The following is an 11,886-nucleotide window of genomic DNA, read 5'->3' on the forward strand; positions in this document are numbered from 1 at the left end:
TTTATTCCCCAAGGGCTCTACCAAGTTGATTTAAAGATCTTGTCTCATACGTGCAATAATATGTACAAATTATAAAGAATCAGATTTTTCACATGTTTCAAGTCGACCTGAAGCTCAAATTCCTCAGGTTTATCTCTTCATAGAGAATATTTAAACGTTTAAGTATTGTAATTGGTTAATGCTAGTGTTATTTCTATGACTTTGTGCTCTCTTACAATACCATTCTCAGGATAAAGTCAAGTTACAAATAGAAATCCATACCCAACGTGGAACAACTGATCAGTTCTACTACAACAAGAAAAACAACAGTTAAGAATAAATCATATATCCAAATTTTGATCTTAAATATAAATGGAATCAATACACTAGTAGCTTCTTAAGAATTAAATTACGTATTGCGCTGAAAACTTTCCACAATAACAATTTGACACATGACAGATGCACAAGGTTTGTGATCATAAAGCGAAAAGATAGATGACATGAAAAATCGAACGTGAAAAGAAGAACACTTACAAACTGGACTTTCGATACATATCCAAAAGAAAATTCCACTGATTTAGTTCCCCAAAAGTCGAACAACATCAACGACACATATTCCTCTATTTCACCAGCTTCAAGTATGACATACGATCTTATTGAGACAACGAAACAAAATGCTACCATTACCTTGCAAAATATAAGGTTTTTAGGACACATATCAAATGGGACATATCTCCTGTTTGTTCAAGTCATATCTGTTGCAGAAGAAATTGAAGAATGAATCACACCGTATGACAAGCTATCAATTGTACAATAAAGATAACAGGATAAATGAGTTACCCAAATTTAGCCCTTGAAGTGGAAGCAATGTTTGTAGTATTTTCAGATATTTGATGACTGAAATTGATATAATGAACGATGAATATAGTTATGTATTTGTAAGTTTTAGGACAAGGGTGTGGTGATCAATTTCGCAGCAGTGATCAACCCATAGATCTAGAGCATCATCAGTAGCAGTACCCATCTGGAGAAAAAGAAATGCAACTGTAATCTCTACACAGTAAAGCCTACAATAAGTATATTAAAACAAAATCAGTCAGTGAGGTTAATTGAGAAAGGTCACAAGATTGCTTGTTTTGCAATTGACTCAAAGAATACAAACCAGAACTAACGACTCCTCCACTACTGAAAGGAAAATCACATGCAACAAGAAGTCTTCCATGATGATTATGATTCTTGGGATCCTCAAAAGCTAATTCATCTCCAAAGGTGTGTGTCACTTTATAAATCCCTCCACGTACATTTCTAGTTTGAGATAATAATAAGAAGATGATGAGAATAGAGATGATCATCAAACTGAACACACACAAAAAAAAGTAAATATTAGTGTTTAGTTACAATCCCTAATTATTGTGAACTATATAGTGATAAGAATTATGAGATCATCTATCCTAAATCTGCACATGGTATACATGGGAAATTTGGAGAGATATGAAAAAGGATGGGAACATAGACAAATATGTTTTCTTATAAATTAGGTTTTTTTGTATAATGAAGTATGAGTTTATCTAAAATAAATAATCATATTATACAAAAAATGTATTTGTAAACCGATGTTCATTTGAAAGTATTATTATGCAAAAAAAAAAAAATTATATTTTTTTATCATGAACATACATTTTTAACATATGAACAACATTTTGATAATTAAGTTAGTATTAATGCACAAAATAAAGACATGATTAAGATAATATATACATTATCGACTTTCGAGAATCTTATTGCTTCTCTTTAGTAATCATTTTTTCTAAGGATATGAAGTTTCTATATGGTAGTAATAATTTTGTGAATTATTATCTTGTTCATGAATAGTTGAATATTGTTTTGTTTATACGATTTGAAATTTGTTTTTGGACCGACGATATTTTATATCCTTATGTTTATATGCATTTAAGAGTATGTAAAATTATTTTTTTCTCGAGTAACTCATGATTTAGTTTTGTTTAAACTACAATTTTGGTTCTTGAATGCATGAGAAATTTGCTTGAATCCTTTTTGTTTAGGTGGCCTTCCAGACTTTCATTTGTTTTTGACACAATCATTTACTGGTTCGTAAATCTGTCATTAACCCGTGGAGCCTTTTAACATTTCTATTTTACTCTGTAATTGTTGCATTTCTAATACTCTATGGAGCACTAGTTATTTAACTTTTTTTAATTTATGTTAAAGTTATATTGTGAGAAGTAGATTCAATTTGATTACAAGGTAGATGATATGGATTATCAGTTATAAATTTATTATTGGTGCATGTCGCAACCACAACAAATTAGTTAATATTTTTCCACCTAATTACTAAGTAATATAGTGTAGTGAAGTTTTTTCCCACAAGGAGCAAGAGTTTTCAGTTGTTAATTGTCAGAAAAAGGGCGGTTTTCTTATTTTAAGTTTGCAAAAAGAAAGTAAACAAAGTAATCAAAAGTTTAAGTTGAAATCAATAAGAGAGATTATATCAAGGAATCCTTCCTCGTTGCAAAACAATGATTTAAGTTATGTTCTTTTCCACTTTTTATTAGTCATAGATTATCACCAACCGTACGTAGATATATCAGCTAGATCAGTGCTTAATATTCCTCCAGATAGAGTTGCCCCTTAACCTTGGCTCAGCTCCAGGTAGTGTTCGTCCATAAAATGACAATTTTACCCATTTTTGCTCAAATTGGGTGATTTCTTCTTCTTTTCCTCCGTGCGACTCCAGAGTACCTAATAACTCAAAAACACGCGTAAAATACATAATTTACAAGAAAACTAGCAAACAAAGCATAAACAACATATAATAAATAAGGTGTATTCTACACCTATCAAATTCCCCCACACTTAGACTTTTCTAATCCTCGAGCAAACTAAACTAAATACATACAACTCCATTTCGTTGAGAATACGGTTAAACTTAGCATGTATAACAAGCCTTTAAACCCCTAGGTGTCCATATAGTGGACGAATTATAGTCTCGTGACGGTGTATGAGGGATATACTCACAAAACCTACTCCAACTTCAAAGCGTTCCAGCGTCCCAAGAATCCAAAGATCCAGGGAGACATAAAGATTCTCAATCTAGTGCCAAGAAATCATAAGTATAAGAGAAAATTCAAATATAAAGTGCGATTAATCGAAGAAAGTATGATTGGTCAACCTATGCCATAATGAAAGATTTTAGGTTTGAGAGCGACCAATAAGCATTTAGCATTGACTACTGCCTCACCAAAAAGGGTTTTATGAAGTTGCACTCAAAAGACGTACTTTCATGGTTCTCACATGTGTGCAGGTAGGAAAGAAGAGAGAAGTCCTGCGACACGTTGAATGGTAGGAAGGAAACCTTCCGAATAATTTCTGGAGACCCCACAAAATTGTGGGAAGTAAAAATCGTTTTCTGATGATCTCTAATAAATGAAATCAACCACTATTATCGAGTATGAGATTACTTACTTACCTTCACATCCGATTGCCAATTATGATAACACCACTCTCACATCATCCAATAGAAACGTCTTAAGCTCCTCGTTTTCATCTTCTTGGTCTCCAGCTTCAACTATTGATGATAAGTTCGTAAATCCTTGACAATTTGTAAATGTTTTCCATAAATCCTTGTTGCTTGAAACTTCCTTATAGATTTTCCTTCCCCATGGCTTATTAAAAATAAATAAAAACAATGATAAATTTTTCTCTTGTCTCTTTTTCTTTTTTTTTTTTTGCTTTTTTTTAGAATTAAAACAAGACAAGAGAAATAAAATACAAAACAAAGTGAAATAAAACAAACCATGGCCGTGGGAAAGTACTTTACCGCTTGATTCTTCACAACTTGTATCGTCTCGAAATCATAAACCTCAATAATTCTCACCTTTTGATTTTCTTTGCTCTTGTATGTAAGTCTTCAACTTGGATATATAATTTGGCTCATTGTATGTTGCTTTACTTGAATATGAAATTTGCTATTTTCTTGTTCCGTTGCTTGTAAACCTTGGATGTCTTCAACTTCGAACTTGTGATGCTCCACTCCACTTGTTGATGATAATGGTGTTTCTATGGACCTGTTGTTGTTGAGAGAATGGTGCTAACTACAAATTGAACTACAATAAGGAAGCTTTCATCCATAGACATCACCCTCATGATTGGAAAAATTAGCACTCAAGAGATCAAAAATAGTGTTGAAATTGGTGCGAAGTGGGGTAGCTCACCATTCTACCCGGAATTAGTGTACGGTGACACACAAAGCTTTTTAGTCAGCTACAAAGAATTTATTTTCGGTGCCTCCCATGATATAAATACTGAAAAGGAAGGGGTACAATAACCACACCCAATATTTTGATTAGCAATCTGTATGGACTAACTCCAATATACTTTCAAGAGAATCAACTAAACTCAATCTTAATAAAGTATATCAAAGAGTTATATCTCTCTTTCTCGATTCAATTCTTACTCAAGCAAATAGAAATATGCGAGTCTAATTGAATACAAGAGAAATCACTTGAACGGTACCAAAAACCAATGTTCAAGGATCAATCAATTTCAATCAACAACCAAAGGTCGGATTTCCCAATTGATTGATTCAAACGCACAACATGTGATATTTCAATTATAAAGATAAACAATATAATGCGGAAAAGAGATAACACAGACACCAGAAATTTTTTTAACGACGAAACTGCAAATGCAGAAAAACCCCGGGACCTAGTCCAGATTGAACACACATTGTATTAAGCCGCTATAGACACTAGTCTACTACAAACTAACTTCGGTCTGAACTGTAGTTGAATCCCAATCAATATCACACTGATCCAAGGTACAGTTGAGCTCCTTACGTCTCTGATACCAACAGGATACTACACACTTGATTCCCTTAGCTAATCTTACCCACAACTAAGAGTTGCTACAACCCAAAGTCTAAGACTTTAATAAATAAATATGTATCACACAGAAAAGTATACGGTAATAGATAAATCTGTCTCCCACAGAAATACCTACGAGTTTTGTTACGTCTTTTGATAAATCAAGGTGAACAAGAACCAATTGATAACTCGGACTTATATTCCCGAAGAACAACCTAGTATTATCAATCACCTCAAAATAATCTTAATCGACGCGGCGAAAGTAGATTTTGTGGAATCACAAACGATGAGACGAAGATGTTTGCGATTAATTTTATATCTTTCCTATCGGAGATATCAATCTCAAGTCAATCTTTACGATTGTACTCAATACGATAGAAACAACAAGATCAGATCACACAACTACATGAAAGTAGTATCGGTCTAGCTTCACAATCCCAATGAATTCTTCAAGTTGTTAACCTACAGGGTCTCGTTAGAAACCTAAGGTTAAAGGAGAATCGACTCTAGCTTATACAACTAGTATCACACAGGAGGTGTGGGGATTAGGTTTCCTAGTTGTTAGAGTTCTCCTTTATATAGTCTTTCAAATCAGGGTTTGCAATCAATGTTAGCTTAGTAACAAAGCATTCAATATTCACCGTTAGATGAAATCCTGATTAGATTCAAGCTAATATCTTCAACCGTTAGATCAAAACTTAGCTTGTTATACACAAATGAAATGCACGTTTTAGGTTTGTGTAACCGTACCCAAACATGTACATCCGTTGGTTCAACAGTAGTTAACCAAAAGGTTATCCATATGATCACTTTCATATTAACCATATTCTTCTTTGCCATAACTAGTTCAAATGACTCAAACAAACTAGTTAGAGAGTAGTTCAATTGCTTAGATCTTATAGAAGTATACAAGACACAATCGAATAAAAAACGATTTGATTCACTCGAATCGATTCATTAACTTTATAGCCACGGTTTGCGAACTTGCATTCCTTAGTTAATATAAGTATAAGTTCACGAATAATCGTTTTTAGAAAATAACCAACCTAATTACGCGGACTAGGTACGCGGAATTAAGTAATGTTTGTAAATATTTCACAAACTCCAGCAGATTTTCTCGGGAAGAGAACCTCTGACAGTACGCGGACTCTGTTCTGGTTTTCCTGAGCAGCAAATACGCATACTTTGGTTCAAGGAATAAGGACTTATACATGTATGAGTTACCACACAATGCCTATATCCAATAATGGTTATATAATCTAAACGCTCATTTCAATCATTGAAACATTCTTAGAGGACGTTATATAGTTGTTGTTCACAAACTATTTTTCGTCAAAGCCATTTTCAAGTAACTGAAACATAATATGACTTTGGTCACTAGTTAAAAATGAACTTGGCCAAAGCGATAGATTACCGACACATATTTCGAGAAATATATAAGCGAGATAAACTCGGCTCGAAATAGCAAATGTGTATAATCAAAGTCTATATAGAAAAACGACTTTTGTCTCAAGATAGGAGATAGAGTAGACAAACTTTTGAGTGATATATAAGTTCAAGTCTCCACATACCTTTTAGTCCATGAAGTTCCACCAGTTCCTTGAGTAGTTCTTCGTCTTGTATGATGATCGCCATTGAGTTCTTGAGCTCAACTACACTTTTTATCCTAATCCGAGACTTAACTATAGTATACTAGATAGGAACGCATGCGAGTTCGACCGAGCAGCGCTCTAACAATCTCCCCCTTTGTCAATTTTAGTGACAAAACTATCAATACATATGGAATACAAAAATAAATAAATAAACTTTTGTAGCTCTTCTTCCACATGCCTAATCTTCAACATTACTCGAAATCTTCGTCACTTCCAAGTACTCCAATGATTCCAAAGGTTGTAAGTTTAACATCATCGTTGTTGAAAATACATAGCTATAACAATGAGAAAACAAGTATTCTCAATCATTGTTACACAGTGTCATAGTATTATTGTATAGCATCAAAGTTCAATTGTATCATAACTTCGACAACAATACTATGGTGATATGTATCACTCCCTCTTAGTCAATACTCCATCTCACATGGAAACCACTCCCCCTTACATAATGATCCTAAAACCATATGTATTTGTAGTGTGAACTACACATTAATTCTCCCCCTTTTTGTCAATAAAATTGGCAAAGGTACGAAAACGGGATCCTAACGAAAATTTCCATATAGACATTTCATGACCAAAAGAAAGCACATATCAATTTATTTAGATGCAATCATATATCCGAATCTAAATGCTTTCATCAAGGATTTTATAAAGATACAAGATAACTCCTATAATATTCCACAGCCGCACTCCCCACAAAGATTTGGCAACTAAACACAAGTTCAATCAAGAACTCTCCCCCATAATATGTCATTCTCCAAAGAACAACAAGAGAGACCTTAATTTCATAAGAAAAAAAGGATTTTTTTGGACACAACAAATCACATACGAATATGAATTTGTACCCAAAAATACTCAATTAGATTAACCACAAGAGAACCCATGATTAATATAATCGGAATTGCTCGACATAAGAGAAATTACGGAGCCTCACAGTATATACATAAAGTATGGATCAGGGAAGATCAATACTGCGGCATAGACAAGGATTCATTCTATTTTCCATCAGTATTTTCACAATGACATACAATAGACATAATCCTCGTAAACAAAAGTTTATCGTATCTTCCATCAATATTTGCATAATGACATAATAGGCTTCAAACTTTTGTAATGTCAAAAGTTCATTCATTCTTTTATCAATACATGCATACCGACATACGAAAGACTTAACTTTTGACAAGGTATAGGACAATCATAGTTCACAGACGCAAACACACATATTCCATAACAAATTGCAATATATAAAACCATAAATATTAATACTGCAAAAATCATCTTCCAAACAATTTTAGAATTTAAACACATAAACCTAAAAACATGAAGAGGAAAACGTTGGACATAGCTATGTGTAATCACAATAATGGCTATTCCAAACTCTATTTATTCTTACAAACAAAACAAGAAAATAAAATTCCCATCTGAAGATTTACTAGATGTTAAGACCTTTGAAGAATTCTTTATCGTCCCCGAACTCATTTTCGTCAACATCCATTTGGATATAAGATTCATGAAGATAGGAGTTAATATCAATAAACCTTCTTGACCGATGTCGAACCAGGGCCTTCTGAATCTCATGAGCCTTAAACACAAAATCCTTTATTTGTTGAATCTCTTTTTGCGTCTCCTTCAACACTTCAAGAACATCAGAAAACTTCTGAGAATTTGAAGGAACAAATCTAGGCTTCCTCACATTCCTTCTTTTTCATTTCAATCTCGGAGATAACAGAGATTTCTCTTTTTCCTTCATGATTGATGGCTTGACAATCATATTAACATATTTTCCATCAGAAGACATGATGCTTGGAGTATTTATAAACGTATGGGTTTGTGAGAGGAAATCACAATCTCAACAAGTAGTCTTAAGATAAAATAAGTTTCAGGGAAGGAAAAAAAAGAATGTAGGGTTACGCAACCTTTAACAGGTTCGTGCACGCACAACTCTGAACCCTAGAGAGAGTAGAATTGTCGAGAATAACCCTCCTTTAGACAGAGAATTCCAAAAAAAAATAAATAAATAAACTAAGAAAAGGAGAAAAAAATCTTTTCCTAAATCCTGAGAGGTGCACAACCTTGTCTCTTTTGATCAGGCACATGAGACAAGATTTACAAATCAACACAATCAAGTTGTGTTGCGGTGAACAACAATCTATCCACCATGTTCCTCTTGAGAGGAATCCACAGACCTTTGTCTATAAAAACGATTTGACCATACTTTCTTCTCCAATGGTCTTGTTTTGTCCTTGGAAACTAACTTCTTAGACGAAGATAAGATCTTACATACCTCAACGGTCTTCTGAGCGAGTTTAAGCTTGTTTGATAATCGATTTTCTCTTCGTTGAAGTTTGTTGACATGTCTAAATTTGTGTTTGTACTTGTAACACTTTGATAGTTCATGACCCTTGAATGAACAATATGAGCACGTCAATCTTGAATATAATTCAGGCATCTGAGATGTGCAAGCATCTAGACACAAGGTGGAATCTGATCATCATACACAGAGTTTCCAAAAACGGGGTCAATTTTATCTTCCAGATTGGTTGAGTTTTCTTCTGAAAGAATATCAAGATTGATGTGTTTATTGCTACAATTATCAAAATCAATATTTTCACAAAGAAGTGCAACGCTTGATTTATCGTCTTCATTAGAATCATAACTGTCATACATTTCATCAAGAGTTGCAGCAAGACCTTTGTTCCCAGTGTATTTCTTTTGATTTGGACACTCATTTTCAAAATGACCATAACCTTTACACTTAAAGCACTGAGGCATATCCTCGTCATCAGTTTCATCAATATCCCTATTTTTAGGAGGAACACGATTATGAGGTTTATCTGACGAATTGGTTTTATCTCTGGAAAATCGTTTACTTCTCTTCAAAATAAGATCTCTAAACTGTTTTGTGATCAACGACACTGAATTGTCAAGATCTTCATCTGTTGAATCAGCCTCAGAAAGATCATCTTCAGAGATATAAACACTTTTACTTTTATCAAGTAATTTGGGGTTTTTCTGTGCTTTGAAGGCAACATCCTTACTAGACTTGAATGTATGCTCATGATCAAAGATCTTTAGCTTCCCAACCAGAGTATTTCTGGAAAGCGTTGCGAGATTATTTCCTTCAACGATAGCATGCTTCTTAGAATCATATCTAGATGGTAGCGATCTGAGAATTTTAATCACAATGTCCTTTTCAAGAATAGTCTTACCTAATGCAAAAGATGCATTAACAATTTCATATACTTTGTGATTGAACTCATCAAACGTTTCTTCATCTACCATACGAGGGTTTTTGTTAAAGCATTGCTCGGTCGAACTCGCATGCGTTGTTATCTCAAGCATGTTTGTCGATTTTAGTATTCAAAACTATAAGTCTTGATTTCTAGTCTACTATAGCTAAGGTCTCGTACTAGGATAGAAAGTGTAATTGAGCTCAAGAACTCCATGGAAATCATCATATAAGACGGATGACTACTCAAGGAACCGGTGGATCTTCATCGACTAAAAGGTATGTGGAGACTTGAAATTATCTATTACTCAAAAGTCTATTTATCTCCTATATTGAGACAAAAGTCGTTTTGCTATATAGACTTAGATTATACACATTTGATATTTCAAGCCGAGTTTATCTCGCCTATCTATTCTTCTTGTGTTGAGTATATGAACGATTAAGCCAATCACTCTCTTGTATGGTTAACTTAGTCGTTGCTCCGTAAGTTTACTTATGTTGAGCACAATCAATTAAATTAATCACTTTTTGTGCTTAATTTGATTGCTTATTCCAATTAAATTAATCGTGGGTTTACTTATGATTAATTTGATTGAGTTTTTGGATATAAAAATCATTCTCATGGTTTTGGTGTCCAATAAAAATCCTTCTTTTCTCTTTTCTCTTGAAATTCGTTCTTCAACAACGGTGGTGCTAAACTTACAACCTTTGGGATCATTGGAGTACTTGGAAGTGACGAAGATTTCGAGGAATGTTGAGGATTAGACACGTGGAATAGGAGCTACTAAAGTTTCATTATCTTTTTGTATTCCATATGTATTGATAGTTTTGTCACTAAAATTGACAAAGAGGGAGATTGTTAGAGCATTTCTCGGTCGAACTCGCATGCATTGCTATCTCAAGCATGTTTATCAATGTTAGTGATCAAAACTATAAGTCTTGATTTCTAGTCTACTATAGCTAAGTCTCTTGACTAGGATAGTAAATGTAGTTGAGCTCAAGGACTCCATGGCGATTCATCATAAAATACGAAGATCTACTCAAGGAACCGGTGGAACTTCTCGATGATAGTTGTATAAAAACACCTCTATAAGTATCGATTGGTTATGCTTTCTTAGCTAGTTTTCTTGCGAAATTGCATTATTAGCTTTATTTTATATTTTATGGGAATTTTGGAGCTTATTCCCAAAAAGAACAAGAAATCGTCTAATTGGCCACAAAAGAGGCAGAATTGTCTGCATGGATTATGGGAAGTCGCGTGGGTGTCAAGAAGCATTAACCGAAACCATGAAGAATTACTGGGGCCGCCAAAGAAGGCATCCATTTGGTTCTAATCAGGTTTACTATAGTCACCCGCTCAATTTACTAAGGGATACATGTCTATCCTTTATACCTAGCAAGAACAAAACTAGGTCGAAGAGTTTACTTCAGACGATAAGTCCTTCTGATTTGCACGAGTACTTACAACCGAATTAACTCCTTCACTCCGGCGAGATTGACGGGAAAATAAAAAACTCAGGGGGAGGATGGTTTTGGATCAAAATAGCTAAGTGTCTGCTGGTACTCAGTGGTTCATGATGCTGATATTGAGTAACGATGAAGTCAGCTGTGATGATGGTATTGGGTTGCATCTAGAAGGTGGGTTGCAGCTATTAATCATTCTAATGCTAGTAGAGAGTTGAGTCGATCCGTAATTGTCGCTTATATCCTACACAAGTAGAAATCGCGAGACCTTGCGGAGGGATTCTGTGGAGCAATTGCGAGTAAAAACAACACCAGTAAGTGGACCGAGCGTACCGAGTTTAATTGCTGGGATCAAACCTAAATTCATAAATCTTAATACGTTCGGGGAATTACATCTTATAAGCGAACCTCAAGGTGGTTCTTCTGAATAGAATCCGGTAGTCGAGCGCTTCCATACCCGGTGATACAAGGAGTTTTGGGGATATCTAAGCGTACTTGATTTCCTAAGGTTGGTGACAATTGATTCTAACAAGAGATAAACTGGTACAATGTTGAGTTAACGGTTAGTAACGGCGAAGAATTTCTTCATTATCTTTTTCTTATTATCGTTTTTATCCTTATTTTATATTTTCGTTGATTTAGATAACATATCAATTGCATTACTCTTCGTGGGAACAAT

Source organism: Papaver somniferum, chromosome 2 (assembly GCF_003573695.1).
Source record: "Papaver somniferum cultivar HN1 chromosome 2, ASM357369v1, whole genome shotgun sequence".
Taxonomy (NCBI): Eukaryota; Viridiplantae; Streptophyta; class Magnoliopsida; order Ranunculales; family Papaveraceae; genus Papaver; species Papaver somniferum.